Source organism: Ylistrum balloti, unplaced genomic scaffold, assembly GCF_031769215.1.
Source record: "Ylistrum balloti isolate Yb309-2 unplaced genomic scaffold, AGI_CSIRO_Ybal_v1 Utg371064, whole genome shotgun sequence".
Classification (NCBI taxonomy): domain Eukaryota; kingdom Metazoa; phylum Mollusca; class Bivalvia; order Pectinida; family Pectinidae; genus Ylistrum; species Ylistrum balloti.
The window spans coordinates 475,299-492,743 of NW_026782588.1; the positions used below are offsets into that span (position 1 = coordinate 475,299).

A 17,445-nucleotide genomic window follows, 5' to 3' on the forward strand; every position below is an offset into this window, starting at 1 on the left:
AGTTTAATATTGATGTATATATATGTAACGGTTTTTAACTACACGTACTTACAGAGGATGAATGTATTTAGTTGATATGTAAGACTATGGAGTAACTGGACTTCGATCTGTTAATATATCCTTACCATTACGAAATTATCATGACGTTATAGAAATGTTTAATGACACTTGGGGGTCAATATGGGCGTATACAGGAATCTGTAGACGTATATACAAACGTCTATGTTCCTGGTAGGTCTAAAAGTCTAAACAACTTTGTGGCATCATATCGAGGGTTTAGTGTACTCCATGTCCTGTTGTTTTTTTATTTGTATATAAATCTTTTTAGTATTAGTTTTAGTATATGATTCAGTATAGTTGCTATAAATACACGAGACTATGTTATATACTTTTACCTGAAAAATGTACACTTTTATCAAAACTGTTAAAGTAGCTGAGTGTATCATAGTTCTCTTGGCAGATATCAAATAAGGCAACGTATTAACCTCACGTGTAGACCGAGTATCCTTTAACTGCTCTACCCAAACCGAAGTCAATAAGTCACTGCTAAACCATGAACTAAGAGTCTCATTTATAAAAACATGATTAAATCTACTGGTTCTGATCGTATTAAATTCCGGAAATATCTCCAAAAAACGAGATCTGGTTCTGATTTTTTTCCGACAGGATACGTTACATGACCAGTTGCTGCTACTCAACTTAGAAAGTAAATGTGCTATAGATCCATTGTATGTTGACTTTATAACTGTTAATAAAAAATGTGCCATTTATATCGGATTTTTCTTTTATTTCATGACAATTTTTACATTTTCATTTGATCAATCGACAGTTTTCCTGTCATTTGATTTCATCAGACGATAGTTTTCCTTTCTATCGTTTTCATCAAAATGGCGAAAGTTATCCCACATAGTTTCAAGATTGAACGAAGGACACACAAGTTAATAGCACATTGTAATACAAACAAGGACATAGTCATCGGGACCCCCGTCCATGTTCATTGGTAAAATACGAGGTTATATAATTTTATAGTCAGCAACATGAAAACTAGAAAAGATATCAGCCAATCAGATAACAGCAGCCTCATTAAATATGTGCGGAGTTCACCATTAATCGAACCTGAGCAAGAGATTAAGGTAACAAGTATACCAACCAAGTTTTATCAAAATCTGACCAGTCCTTCAAAAGATATGCGGAAAGCAGCATCCGTGAATGATTAAAAAAATCAGTCAATCAGGACACAGCAGCCTCATTAAATATGCGCGAAATTCGTCATTAATCGAACTTGGGCAAGGGATTAAGGTAAGAAGTGTACCAACCAAGTTTCATCAAAATCCTACCAGTCCTTCAAAAGATATCATGCGGGAAGCAGCATCCGGACGGACGAAAGGACGGACGGAACCCATTTTAATATTCCCGCCAGCAAATAATTAAGAATCGGATACAACAGAGTCACAATGAATCAAACTAAGGAGGTGACAGTGGAAAATCCAAACAGTTCGAAAACGAAATTTCAAACACCAGACGTGTAAGTGCACTAACCCCAGAATCAAATATAGAATCTAACATAACAAACCACGAACCGATTGAGAACCATTGTAACATCAACAACAGAATGTCCCAAATATACAAGGTCTACCCAATCCATTCTCACTACTACTTTAAATGTCCGTGCTTTTGATAAACGGTTCTAACGTTGTCTGAAGTAATGAAATGGTATATAACTAATGTAAAAGTTAGCTTAATCCGAATTACTCTGATGTTTCGTCAACAATTGACACATTTTCTAAACAATTTCAATCTCTTTCCGATCTTGTTATTGTAACTGTTCATAATTCTCCTACTAGATAAATAAACCCTTTTATAAATCCAGAATATGTTTAGAGTGTAAATCGCTGTTGAGGGAAGTTATTGGTGATATACAAACCAGTGCCCTATAAGGAGACATTCTACAGCGAATTAGCTGCTGTTTAAAGCCCCAATATACGTAACATTCACCAAAACTTTAGTGTAGAATCACACATAATTATTGAGATATTCTCTAAGATGTAGTTAAAATTAAGTTATTCAAACAATAGTTACCATGACTTTGTGCATAAAGTATTGATATGAGCAGTTGAAACTCGCTATTTGTAAACACCCCTCCATTTTAAACACGCCGCCATCGAAATTACGATTGTTGTCGAACACGTCGGAAAGTTCATGACCTGATCTCGCGAGAGTTGAGGTTCCTACTTATAGAGGAAGCACATGCAGATATGTCTACGGTAAGTTTTTGTTTACAAACATTGTTTGCGAAGTCTTGTCGTAGACTTGAGGTATTCCTGTGATAAACAGTCAGTTTTTTGGGAAATTATTAGAAGGAATAATTAGTTTAGAAACGATACGACGCACAATTATAACGTAAGAATTCAGAACTGGCCTGATGTATGATTGGAAAGAAAGGAAGCGACTGGTGGACGTCTGTACTGTGTCTGCCTTGTTTACACGCGGAATATACGCATGCGCAATGTCATCGCTACGAGCGGTAATGTATGAATTATTGTGGGTCCCACATTGTTTATTTTCCGATTTTTTCAATTTTTATTTAAATTGAAAACAGTCAGTTTTATTTTGTTTAATTAAAGGAAAGTATTTGTTTTGTTACATATATTACGGGGAAAATAAGATAAAGTTTGTTTTTTTATTGTGATTTTTACGTATATTGGGGCTTTCAAGTAAGGTCTTGTTCAATTCCCTGATATGTCGAATATTTTGAGTACGTCCATTCTACCGCGGATTAGCTGCTGTCTAAGGTCTTGTTCAATTCCGTGATATGTTGAATATTTTGAACACATCTATTCTACAGCGGATTAGCTGCTAAGATCTTTTTCAATTTCCTGCTATGTCGAATATTTTGAAAACAATAAGCAAACTTTTAACATCTCAGATTCAAGTGTCTAAGCACAATATCAAACGAAATCTAAAAATAAAAAATGAGGAAATATGCCAAAGCTCCGAACCATCCCAACAGTGACGTCAGTGTTATATAAAGGCGAAACCCTAAACATGAAATATGCAGAAGTTCATCTCGGCATGACTGCACTAATCGCCACATTCCAAACCTTAACTGTTAACAATAAAGACTTCCAGAAATAAATTAACTAACGAGCTCTACACATAGGGAGTAAATGGGTGTTAAAATTGTGGTGTCCTGTCGTCTCGCTCGTAAAACCTGGACCGCAGACAATCACGATGGGCGTATAGGCCTGCAGTCACGTACACTCAGAGTACATGTAATACACGTGTTTGTATTTTTGGGATAGTAACGAAAACCAGACAGATTTCTTAAAACTAAAAATGAGTATCTTCTGTGTTCACATGCTTTTCTTCACAGCAGGACACAAACTAGCGAACTAGGTACAAAACACATGATAAGATCTGGTAAGGAGAGCTCCTGTATTAGAAACCTTCTCATTAATACAGCTACCAAGGTGTTGTATGGTAGTGAAACCATCCCATGGTCTCAGTTATTCGTGTCTTTCCCACAACAGATATTCCGTCTCCTTACATTTGGAAGGCGGTATTGTACTATTAATTTTGTAATTATCCCTGAAACTCGAAACTTCAGTTTCAGCAAAACGAAAATGTTTACTTTTTTTTTTTAAATCTTTAATAAATCATGGCGTCTTAATATCGATATATCGCAATACCTTGATTGTGTACGATTTAAATGAGTTCATCATAATGAAAATTTGAATAATTATATAATTTGTAAAATGTGCTTTATGTAAGATACAAAAGATTTAGTACAATTTTTGAAGTCATCGTCTATTTAAATCAAGAAGTAGAATATCAAAGATGATATGCGATGAAAATCTTAAGTATCTTATACTATCACATGAAGAGCGGACATGACTTTTAAAAATTTGTCACCAGCGAGACATCTAGTTGATGTCTGGCAATATCGGTCAAATCACGTATCCGAAACACATGTGGAATAGACATGTCCCTTATAATTCAAGAGCGGAACTATTCCTTTATGCGATGTGACGCTGGACGTGTTTGATGCTCTAATTAATTTGCCTATAGGTTACGTTATGGAATACTTTGTTTTTATTTGAGAACGATATTTTACTTAAGATTGACCAAGATTTACCTGACGGCGTCATCGATGAAGCAGGAAAATTCTTTCCCTTCCGGAACACCTGGTCTTATTCTACTTGTGCTTTTTCATGAGTGTCCATATGAATATTTCTCATGTTCATATTTTGCTCTATTGAATTTCAATGAAGAGTATGATTATCTTCGCAGGTTGGTATTTTCTTGTTGTTTTGAGGAGTCAAAAGCAATTTCTCAAGGATCTACTGAATGCCGTGATTACTTCATAAATTAACATTTTGGAATGATTTATTACTATTTCTAATAAAAACAATTGTTTAATGAAAAACAGGAACGTAAATTTATGGATAAAAAGCCGACAGAGAAGCTGGTGAATGGTAGCCTTTACCGAAACACATTGCGGCTTTTCACATGTTCTAGCGATCTTTATCAGTCGTCCTCGAAATTCGAAAGAAAATGAATCAGATTATCGATACCATGTAGATGATGGATACGTCTAACTTTCAGTACAGTCAGTACACAAAATCAGAAAGTTGAAACAAGGTGTAAATCGATCCCAATTTATCTCTGTTATCTACAGTAAGGGCAAATGACATGTATACAAGTGAGGTAACTTCAAACCGGCGTGTTCCTAGCCCAGGCAAGCACGTATTATACAAACTGGCAATCGTGAATATTGTACAGTCTATATGAACAGACATCCGATACAATGACAAATGTGTAAACTTAAATATATACATGTAGAACCGGTAAACACAAGATTTTCACATGGTTAGTGTTCATAAGTCTGGCACAAGGTAACAGTATTTGTATCAGTTATATCTAACAATGTAATCCTTCTTTATTGCTCAAAATTAAGAATAAAATAAAATCAGAAAAGGTTTAAATTAAAATGAAATATCTACGTGGGCTATTGCAAAACAAAATGCAGTGTTACAAAGAATCATAAATGATCCGTTTTCTTTACCTTAGCAATGGTGACATTTACATAACATTTCATGCACGTATGGTCTTTTGAATAGTTATCAATTAAAGCATCGCTATCAAATTCAAAATCTGATATTTTTCCCTTCAAAAAAGGCCTGTGATGGGAATTCTGATAGTTAAGAAATTATCCAAAGTGGCTGTCCCCCTTAACATTTTTTTTTTTTTTTTTTTTTAAACCAACAAAATCCCCTAAAGTCGAGTTCCGCTACGGTACTGGGGCATGTGATGTTTTTAATCAACATGTTTCACTACTTTGTAAATGGGGCCCATGACTTTGAATTTGGGAAATCTAAAATTTTGGACCGTCAAATATTATTACCACCAAGGTTTCGGCACGGATGGGATCGGGAGAGAATAAGACTTGGCTTCGCTTTCATCCTAACAATTTATCAATTTAACAAAAACTGTAATTTCAGTGACAGATGATAATAAAACGAATTCCAAACTACACGATATCTCAGATATTGAAGTAGAATTAGATCCAGTTGTATGTTGTTTACAGTTGTTGACGTTTTTTAACAAAGTTACCTTGGGAAAAAGTGTCAAACAAAATGTCAAATTCCTGAAGGAAAAAATCAGTATATAACACAACATTGTGAAGAAGTGATGCTGTATAGTATACAATTGTATACGTAGAAATGAGATTTACACAGGTGTCCAATTCTGGTATGGTGTGAACTCACAAGTTAAAAATGCAAACCACTGTTTTGCTTTGTCATACCGATACGATTACAATTGTGATTTAATTAACTTTACAGTGATATTTCGTTTAAACACAATCTCCTGATGAAATCTGATATTTTAATTTATAATTCGATTCTTCGCAGCCATATTGCAATATAAATCAACATTCCATAGAAGATATTAACGGAGTAGAAAAAGGTTTATATTGAGTAAGTAAAATAGTAAGTAAACTCGATCACAGTTTTTTTTTGATGTTATATATATAATTCTAATCTTAATGTTTCGTCATTATTTCAGTCTAGTAAGAGTGCTTGTGTAACTTAGCGTTATATATGATGAAACCCAATCATCAATATCCTAAAATGCCGGTAATGTTACAAACTTGTAGTCATAATGGTTATTTTTACAAACGCTTACGAGCAGAACTGGTACATTATTACAATCTAACAAAAACCTAATTGTAAAGGGAAGATAAAAAAATTGTATACTTCACAAATTTATTCAAAAACGGTTTTGAAATATGTACATGCATGCCCCAACCCAAGTTTGACAGAAATGGAACTGGAGCTCATTACTCAACATCAACACTGGAAATATATTAACAAAGTATACATGTACATGAATAATGTATGCCGAATGTTCCTCTTCTAGGACTCTCGAAAAACAGAATTAGATAATAAGGAAAATAAAAATAGGTCTAAACAAATGTAAAAAGCAAAAGATCATTCACACAAATCCTAGATATCTAAATCCAACATTGGTCTTTTTTTTAAAAGTAGAACATGCCACACGACGTATGGCCACAAGAATCATCCTCAAGCTCGTTCGAGTTATCTTTCTTGGCACGGTGTCTGCAAAATTACTCTACACCCTGTAAAATGTTTCAAACTCGTACGATATCACCCCGAGTACAACAAAATGATAGACTTATCTATACAATATTGTATTGTACAATTAGTTTGCGATGTAACGGCTCATTAGACAACACAAAGTCAAGTCTAACAAGTTGGTAGTCCATACAATGAAATGTAGATTGTAAAACGTACAAAACATATCGCCGACGTATTACACGCTATGACCAATTATAGTTATTTTGGGAACCTGACAATCGTCCTTTTACATATAAACCATTTTGTAAACAATCTTTGAGTATAAGATTGGGTCTTAAGAATATTATTGCCTTTGAAATCATCATGAAATCTCGATAATTAAGTGTATATATATTCCATCAAGCGTAATTTAGTGATCCGTTCCCACTTGAAATATATACAAATACGTGAGTATCTTTACACCAATTTTGATATTTCACTTGTAACAAACATTTCACACTCATGTCTAGGATATAGTGAGTGAAACCAACCGACAATGATTACAAGATTCAACTGCAACACTGTCGTCTTGTCATAAAGATATTTGATAATTAAACAATAATAGTTCGTCATACGACACACATAGAATCAAATAAACAATGTCAATCAGAGTAAAGAGGGGTATAGTTACTCTATTTTACGGTAAAAAGAAATATAACTCACTTACCTATGTCTGTCAAACACGTGTAGCGGAAGTTTTCAATGTGCGCATAAATTGAGAACCAACGTCCGGGCAGTATTTCCGTTTACGAGAAATACAATTATTGGTGAGGTCCACGTTTTATAAATTTTATCATCAGAAGTAATTTCAAGATAATCATAATATTACAAGAAATAGCTTTACGTAAGACCAAATTCTTACTTTCGCTTTATATTTATGAATTATGTAGAAGTATTAATTTTTTTTTGCAATATTGAAATGTTTACCAGAATATGGTCAAGACAGTTAAAGATGACTAAATATATATATATAGTACCCAGTGCATATTTGTATTTGATTTTATCATATTAAACCATCTCAATCACTATTTCCTGAACAGAAATGTTGATTTTATTACGTTTTACCAAACAAAAAATATAAATAAATAATAAATAAAATGAAATAAAAATAAATCAATACGTTTGCACTCGTCAAATGATTGTCTTCTTATATATATACGAGCAAAACTGTTCTCACATCTACAAAACAAATAGTAATAACCTTGTGTCAATGAAAGTGCGGGCGTTCGACGCTATTAAATGAAATAGTCCATGTTGCATGGGAGTAGAATGTCTGTGAAACATGCTTCCTTCGGTGTCTCTGTTTATTGGCTACAAAACAGGCTAGTAATCCAGGAAGCATTCGAACCAGTCCATATAACAGTCAAGTCTAGTAGCGCACAACAATCAATGATATATATCGGAATTGGGGGGTAAATATATTGGCAAACAGATTTAGAATACAAATAAATAAATGAATAAATAAATAAATAAATAAACAAATGAATGATATACATACCGTATACATATATGATACATATTAAACCCAAACTTGAATCCAGTGATAAAGCAGGTCAATACTACCAAATTCGAACAAATGAGGGGTCCTAATACAGTCTTGTGATGGAAAGTGGTATAACAGTTCGGTATAAAAGTATAAAATCGAGATTTGTTTTTATACATTTTTTATATTCCTCGACCAGACAAATCCTCTAAACCGAATACAAACATAATTGGTGGTGTACATTTGTCTCATTTCCGTTGATATGTATGCTCGCATCTAAAGCGAACAGAAATTGCACTTATTGCCATCGTCCAGGTCACAGTGCGATATTTCAACTTGCAATAATCGCGTATAGGAAAATTGTCGTCGACCATGACACCGCCACTGCTGTCAACATGGGTACCGTTGCCTAACAAAGAGTCAACCATAATGTTGATTCCTGAACACTTCCATTAAATTTCATTCTCCTTTGCTTTGAGTTTTTCTTTCTTTCGTTTCCTTTCTTTATTAATGTATTTATTCCTTACTTTTTGTGTTAAAATCTGGTTGTATTTATCTAAAAACATCCAATCCCAAATGCTGGCTTAGACTGCTTTAAAACCTATACAAAAAAAATCATGCTATTACTGTATTTCCCAATTTGTCAAAAAATTAAACCGGAAAAAAAACAAAACAAAACAAAAACAAAAAAACGATCCTTCCTTTTTTCAAACTGAATGTAATGTATATCCATTTCAATTTTGACAAGTTTGTAAACATTTTGTGCAAGGGAGATAACTCCAATTGATAACTCCAACTCGCCTATTTCGGTAAATATTTTCTCTTCTCTTGATATAATGATTTTAACATTAATTATCAATAAAGTAAATAGACATTATATGCTATTGAATGATTATCATAGATTCTTATATATGTGTAACCCGTTCTCTCCAGAAAGAATTTCATTTGCAAGAATATCGAAATATCCAGTTGTACATTTTACATAGTGATGTTTAAAATATTAGCAACTCATTGTTAACTATATATCACATACTAAATAACATTTCACAATTTGTAATATTTTCAATTACGTGAACTGATATATAGTCATTGCTTTATTATGTCCTTTAAAAAAGACATAAACGTCTATTTGGTGATGTTCAATGTCTAAGTTATATCAATTTCAAGCTGGGTCTTGTCCTTCGGTGGCATGTATCTAAGGACATATCGTATTACGAGTTACTTCCCTTGAATTCCACCACGGCAAGTTCATCTAATGAATGATAAAATCATTACATCTGCTGTCCCCCTAGAAGCGTTCATCTTTCTTTATCTCTGTGAATTTTTAAATACAACCCAAATAGAATTGCGATCTTCGAATCCCAAGTAACATAATATCTATAGAAAAATATTTTTGCGTCAAGGATTGCACAAAAGCTACACTTTAGAATTAGATACAGCGACGTTAAACACTACAGCTTGTCATCAAAGTGAATTGGTTATAATACCGATCTGTTATACCGTATAGCTGGTGTCACGGTACACTAACGTGACCGTGAAAATCAAATCCGTGAATTAACGAGACACGTTTAGATGTACTTTGACATCAAGATCACGAAATTTCCTTTATTTATTACGTATGTAAATAATTTGATCGCTTCATTAGAAAATCGCGAAAATTTGGACCCGTTCAAAATTACCAGGATACGGTATTAAACTATTTCGATAGAAGTTGTAATGATACACTTTTGTTACACTGTCTGTTCTTTTTACCTCATTATTCTGATATCGCGGTTCAATAATACCAATTAATTATTTCCTATATCTGTCTAGCTTTAAGTGACTTGAGCAGCAGCTTGCACCTGATGATATGAGCATTCCTGTTTCAACTTTTATCTGAGTTCGTGCAGGAAAAGAAGGAATTTCAATTTTTTGGTGACATTTTTTTCACACAGTTAACAGTTTGTAAGAATAAACCTGAGAGCGTGTAAGAATAGATTAATAGTCTCGTGTCTGAATGTGTTGAATGTTCTCAGCTGTTGTAATTTTGTCTGTCGTTATTACATGTCTTATTTCCTTTAGATATCTATCATTTGTACACACCAGCTATAAAGTGTTTCGGGTAAATGTCTTTCACACCAAAAACATCCTTATTATTCACCAATGACGTGCGTTGTCAACACAGGAAACATATTTCCAATCTATTGAACATTTTCACAGTTGTGGGCAAAAATAAAGAAAATTCACGATAATTAATTGAAGTATCATCAAATATGAAAGTTCGGCTAATTTGTCAAGGCGATTTTTTGCCGTAGATCTTTAGTTTTAAGCTCGGACACGGCTTGAGTCAAAATTTGTCTTCTTCCAAAATTTTCAAAACATATACATGTAATGTTAAATATATATAGTGTATTTATGTGAACTTGGCTGTCGATAGTAATACCTCTCGGTTAAATCAGCTAGGCAGGTGTTCAGTTTATCACTCAATGAACTTGTTTCTTTCAATATGCCACAGCAAGCTGCTAGTGTGAATGGAATGAAAGTGCTTGCGTACTTTTAATGGAATATTGGTTAACAACATAATTCAAACTATTAACACTGTAGAAACACAGTTTGCATTGATAATATTTATCATCATTACATGTCTTATACCATCTGCTGTCACGTGTCCCTGTTTAGTAAATAACCAATCAAAAAGGTAGAATGAAAACGTGGGAAAAATTTCAATAATGTTGAAAAGAATGTTAACTGTTGGCTATTTAACAGCCAATAGAACAGCAAGGAACATCACATTTACTAATCGCCATGAACATGCACTTTTTACCACCTTGGATCTCTTCACTGTTGAACTTTGATATTAAGTATGGTTATCTTTTTGGCCAAACTTTAAACCTATACGGAACGAATAGGCTAAAAGTTGGAAAATGAGCAAAACTACCCATTTCGTCCGACCCCACCCGTAAATGGAGACCTGAAGTTAAGTAATTACATAAAAAAAAACATGTAGCTGAGTGTTTTGGTGTAAAACTGGTATATTTTTTCTTACTTTGATTGCTCCAAAAGTTGAGCAGAATCATGCCCTTAACATACGTGGTCATTCCTATGTTCAAAATATGCTGAAATATTTTGTTCCATCAACGCCAACGTAAACTAAGTGGAAATGTGAATAATTCATGAACCAATTCACAGTTTAAAATCATTGCGATACCCTTGATATCCTTTAAATATATTAATACATTCGTCACGAACTGTTATAGCACACAAGATTACATATGACAAATTATCGAAACTATTTCAACTACATACATATTCAATTTCATGTACGGCGAAAAAAAGAACGATAAAGTATGCACAGTATGAAAGATATACGTATAGTAACAGTGTCTGTTATAGAATTACATTGAAAAATAGTAACAGTGTGTGTTATAGAATGATATTGAAAAATAGTAACAGTGTGTGTTATAGAATAATATTGAAAAATAGTAACAGTGTGTGTTATAGAATAATATTGAAAATTAGTAACAGTGTGTGTTATAGAATAATATTGAAAAATAGTAACAGTGTGTGTTATAGAATAATATTGAAAATTAGTAACAGTGTGTGTTATAGAATAACATTGAAAAATAGTAACAGTGTGTGTTATAGAATGATATTGAAAAATAGTAACAGTGTCTGTTATAGAATAATATTGAAAAATAGTGACATTGTCTGTTATAGAATAATACTGAAAAATAGTGACAATGTCTGTTATAGAATAATACTGAAAAATAGTTACAGTGTCTGTTATAGAATAATATTGAAAAATAGTGACAATGTCTGTTATAGAATAATATTGAAAAATAGTAACAGTGTGTGTTATAGAATAACATTAAAAATAGTAACAGTGTGTGTTATAGAATAACATTAAAAATAGTAACAGTGTCTGTTATAGAAAGATACTGAAAATATTAGCAGTGTTTGTGATAGAATAAGTATCAGAAGTAAGTACTTCAGCTAAAACGATTTTTTCATAAATACAGGTTTATACTTCTTGAGAGAATCTATGGTAAAAACACTGAAGCGGTCAGATTAAGACTGAAGCGGTATCGTGATAATCCATTACAATCAACAAACAAACTGTCCCAGGAGCCCTAAAACGTTTATAACATATACATTTATAATGTAGTTCTATAGCTGAAATAGAATTGAATAGCTTTTTACAAAGGCTACATAGTCCAGTTCGGCGTCCGTTAAATATGAAACGATGAGTGGATTTTTTCGATGGAGTTGACCACTTAAAATACATGATTTGGTCGATTTAAGTGAACGAATAAGGAAGCCCATTGGTGCAGAATGAAATATTTTTTAAAATATTGCGTATAAACGCGATAATTATTGTGAATACATTGTTCTCAAGAATTAGTAGTTAGACATGAAAACGCATCACTTAATATGCATTGTCTGGGAAAAAAATCATTCGAAACCAGTCTTATTTCCTCTTTGAAGTTTTGGTCGAAATACTAACGGTTTTCTCTTCGGTAATCTTTTGTATTTCCCATGGGTTTTCCAATGCATTGATTGGCATAGTCGTGTACCAATTAAAAATCGTAACTAGAAAGATAAAAATTTGTGTTGTGTTAACGTCAGACTATAAGATCTAAAGTATTAGTTAGATTATAAGCAATTTTTTGAAGTAAAAATACTTTTTCCTAGCAAATAGAAACATTTAATTTGTTGGTTCCGTGGATGTATACCTTGTTCTCATTTGACAATGTGACATTACTTACTTGGACTGACCGAGGTATAGATTGCGGGTGTCGTCGATGAAGCGGAAGACGCTTACTCTTCCAGAACACCTGGTCTTATTCTCCTTGCACTTTTTTAAGAGTCTCCATGTAGATAATTCTTTTGTTCATATTTTGCTCTAGTTTTATGGAATTTGTGTTTGAATTATGATCATGTTGCCAGGTTTGTATTTTCTTGATTTTTTAAAACTGTAATCAATTAATTGTATTGATAAAATAATGGTTTCAAAAGCAGCACCAGAAACACTGTAGTGTAACAAAACAAAAACAAAGTAAGCCAGGGCTAACATAGATATATATCTCCATCCGTGGATCAGGAAATAAATTGTCATTGTTATCATGTGATGTATAACTATCTTGTATACAAGATTTTACAAGTGGTCGAGGGAGATATTTGACCTTTAACCTTGACTAATGAACATCAAAATATAGCCAGTGTAGATCATGATGGTGCGTTGATACGGCCTGAATATGAGCCAAATCTGTTTCAGAGTTCATACAGACCCACACAAGTTCGCAAGCACCCGCATAAAAAGATGAAACTATACCCCCTCTCCCTTATGTTAGAAAAGGAAGCGATGTATAATAAACTTCTTATGTATCCCGCTGGACAAACCAGTACATAGCTTCACTACTAACAACGATATAGGGGTAGTAACGTCTGTATATTAGCGTATCCAGACTTCTATTTTTGAGATGCCAGGCGGGAATAGCTACAGGTGGTGTAGTCTACCAACATTTAAATCAACACATTTGCTCAGTTCCTATTTTATGATTTTTTAAAAAATTTTTTCCCAAATGCTTTTAAATTTCATGATTTATATTAGTGGTGTTTTAACTTCACTGAAAATTAGGAATGCAATACAATTCCTTTACATAAACAACTACCTTTCTATGATGGTATTATTCTCTGCCCCATCCCTTTGGTTTTATTTACATAGGCATGCGAGATGTTATCGTTTGTATTAACGGTATCAGTATTTTATCTTGTACAAAACGTATGTTTCGGCCAATGTTCGATTAAAAGTCAAAGTGAGGCAACTGGTATCTACGAGGTTTTGGCCATGGGATGGAATTCGAGTATTCATCAAATTTGAAATAACGAAAATTTAATGAATCAATTAATTAATTCATTCATTCATTCATCCCAGAGTTGAAGACACAGAAAAAAGGCAGAACGGAGGCAGGGGGAATCTCCGTTTTCAAGCACGTCTTTTATCACCGCACATGGACTGTCGAGGATGGCGGCAATTTGAACCTCTTTACACGAGTTAACAAGGAACATATACACCTGGACTGGATAATCGTTGACTACTGTGGTAAAAATGTCAAGCAGAGTAACATAGGGTTATAACAATCTAAAATACAATGACTAACGACATCTGCTACAAAGACATTCCATTGAGAACATACTAGTTCACAAGTAGGTGGTAGACTCCACAACTTTGTAACATTTTTACAAGTTTTGCAGAAATACGGATAACGTTTTGAAACGTACCAGAATGGCGAAGGACTTATCTCACTCTGGAAATGAATTATAAATATAACAAAAAGGCAGTCGGTACCATAGTGACTTTCAAACAGCAAATGCCGAAGAGTTTTGTCCACATTCCCCTTCCTTTGGAAAAACAGTACGTATATTCTGTTGAAAAACGTCAGAAAAATACCGGTCGGTTAAAAATTCCAGCTTATCATCGATGGAACGAAGGCTTAATAGGTTCATGTCTGAAAACGTATAAAGAGAATGTCACCAGGTGTTACGTAATGGTAAGCGTCTTCTACTTCATCGATAACGCCATGTAAATCTAAGTAAGTAATGTCATGTTCTTAAAAGAGAACCATGCCAATAAAAGCCAAACCATCAGGCATGGTAACGGACATCGAACACGTGAATTACACGGAAACATTTACTATATAATACAGCAATCATACCAATAAAATCCAAACCATCAGGCATAGTAACGGGAATCGAACACGTGAATTACATGGAAATATTTACCATGTAATATAGCAATCGTAAAACATATCCGTTTTCTTCAACAACATGCATCTCTAGATACCGTGAATTCGTTGAATGTAGGTTGATCAGTTAGGAATTGACATTTTGTATAAAAACCCTGATATTGGGAATTATTCTTGTCCGGAGCTGGTCATAAACGTTCCACATTTTATGTAAAAATAATTCTACATTCTATCATTTCTAAAGATACGCTATATATATCTTTGAAACCATTGATTTTATTTTATTATCTATTACGAAATCTCCAGTATCTTTTATTTTTTTCAGTCAATATTTTCTCAGTTGTAAATTACCTAACATTGTGAATGTCTGTGTTGTATATCCTTAATATAACAGTCTGCGTGTAGGCTGCACGCCTGAACAAAGTCCAAGTCAATGACAGTTTACCACAATTTCAAACACAGAAAGAACACAAGAATCACCATAAAACGCGAAAGCGAAACTATATAATTGTTTTCTGTCGTATTTAAGATGTTAAAGAAGAATTAATTGTAACAGACAAAATATATAACACCATAAGAAAACTTCCATTTCATTTGCTCTCAATTTCACGGGTTTTACATTCCGTGAATAGCAGAAGAGTAATTGGATTTACCAACAGGATGATTCAGGTTTTTATGATAAACAGAAATTGTATCTGGTTCAACAATGACATATGCGTAAACGAAAATTTGAGATACATCAGTGAAAAATTCCGGCTGTTTTCAAATCATTATATTGTATGTGCTAAGCGCATATATCAACCTAAACAATTATATCAAAAGTGATGTGGAAATCTCCAGTTTTATCACGTTCCTTTATTCTCTGTTGTTTATAGATATGTCTAGTATAATTCCATTACAGTTTAATCCCGAACGGACCATTAATATAATACATGGACGAAAAGCATGCCTCTATCACATTATAAAAGGTATGTACTTTGGTTAAGAAAGGATCGGTAAATGAGATTTAGGAACTCGACGTGTATTAAGGCGGAAAAAATATTTGCATGTTATTTGAATGCAGATAATCTCCTTCATCATTCTCCAATTACTCCATAAAATTCTTGGTATCGAGCGAGTTTCATCATTATCATGCCTAGAACAAAGACAAAGCATTTAAATTCAGAAGTGTGGCTATTTATAAAATCCATACAACATTTTGGACTTCGTGACATTCGACTAGACGACCTCCAGCGTACATATAAGGAAAACTCTTCTGTGATGAAAGCAGCCGTACATCCTGATCATACTGTAGTAAATTGAATTTTATTGGTGGCGAGATGCGGAGACAGCAAAACGGATATTTTGCAACATAGCTTACTTTCAAAATTCTGGGCTACTTTGGGTCTTTTATGACATTTGTGTTTCTTATGCAGCTGTCCTTTAATGATCTATAGTAAATGCGTGATCACGTGCCAGACTGTTGTATGAACTTCGTGGACGCTATTTAAGTGATGTCAACACTTTCTTCTCCAACATTGTGAAAACAATTTGATGCCATTGTTGAAGACGAAACGCTATTCAAACCTGAATAAAAAACGTCATATTGTCAACTGATCAGAGAGTTTTCAGAGATGAGGAACAATGAGCCCGCTTATACATTAAGTCTTACATTCTTCGAATGTAACATTTGTTCTAATACAGTAAAACTCGAGGGTATGATGATGGGAATGTTGATAAATACCTAACAAAAAACGGATTATTTGTTTCTTATCTGCACATGAATCTAAACTCAACACAAACCCCAAAGGTGATACAATTGATTGATGTTGCAAACGTCTCGGATTGAAAATTCAGCTTTTCCGAAAACCCCAAATGGTTCTTGTCATCAATTTCTCCTGAATACTTGCATGTTTTTTTTGAGCCAACACAAAACACATTTTGCTAGTGTCAAATAAAAGAAAGAATATGATAATGACTATGTCAAAATCTCTCCGAAAATTCTAAATTGATACTGTCTCGTTTAACATTTGATTTAAAAGTACAGACAAAAGTTCAAATTGCCAATCTTGTTTGGAAAGATTTCAAATTGATCCCTCCTGATACTCTGCGGCAAGGCTTATCCTCTGCTCTGGGATAACGACCTAGCTATCAGGTGGTCTATTGTAAAGTTAAATGGCTGGAGATGTTTACCAATTCACCATGCCATATTTGGAGAAACTAATTTCCTTATTTCTGTGATCATTCCTATGTAGAACTGATATTACTAGTTTTTTTGTCATTGAAGAAAAGTGATTGGTTTACAGTGTCTACAAAATAAAGCTGAATGATATTGTTGGCAGACTACAATTTACATAATCTTTGCTATTAAGGACCACCATTTCAACCCCTTAGTCCGCTAAGCTGTATCAAATTCTGAATATCAGTTCCACAGTACTAATCACTTGTGTTTATGAGGTGAGTGCATGTACTGTTGTCGAGTGCTTGTGTTTGTTTCTCTAGAAACAAATGTTTTACTCAATCATAGATAATTTCTACTGAAAAAAGGGGAAAAAAAAAAAAAATGAGAAGAGAAATAGTTTTAGAAATTTAAAATATACAGACACAGAAAGTATTTAGT

At 33.5% G+C, this 17,445-nt stretch overlaps 1 protein-coding gene across 1 annotated transcript in view; it reads right to left on the minus strand.

Moving 5' to 3' along the window:
• LOC132560462 (uncharacterized) overlaps nucleotides 1–7,328 on the minus strand; it is a 58,849-nt gene extending 51,521 nt beyond the window's left edge. Inside the window, exon 1 of the mRNA XM_060225126.1 lies at nucleotides 7,306–7,328. The gene's annotated coding sequence lies outside the window, so the exon portion shown is untranslated. The remainder of the gene's footprint in view (nucleotides 1–7,305) is intronic.
• Nucleotides 7,329–17,445: the final 10,117 nt, after the last annotated feature.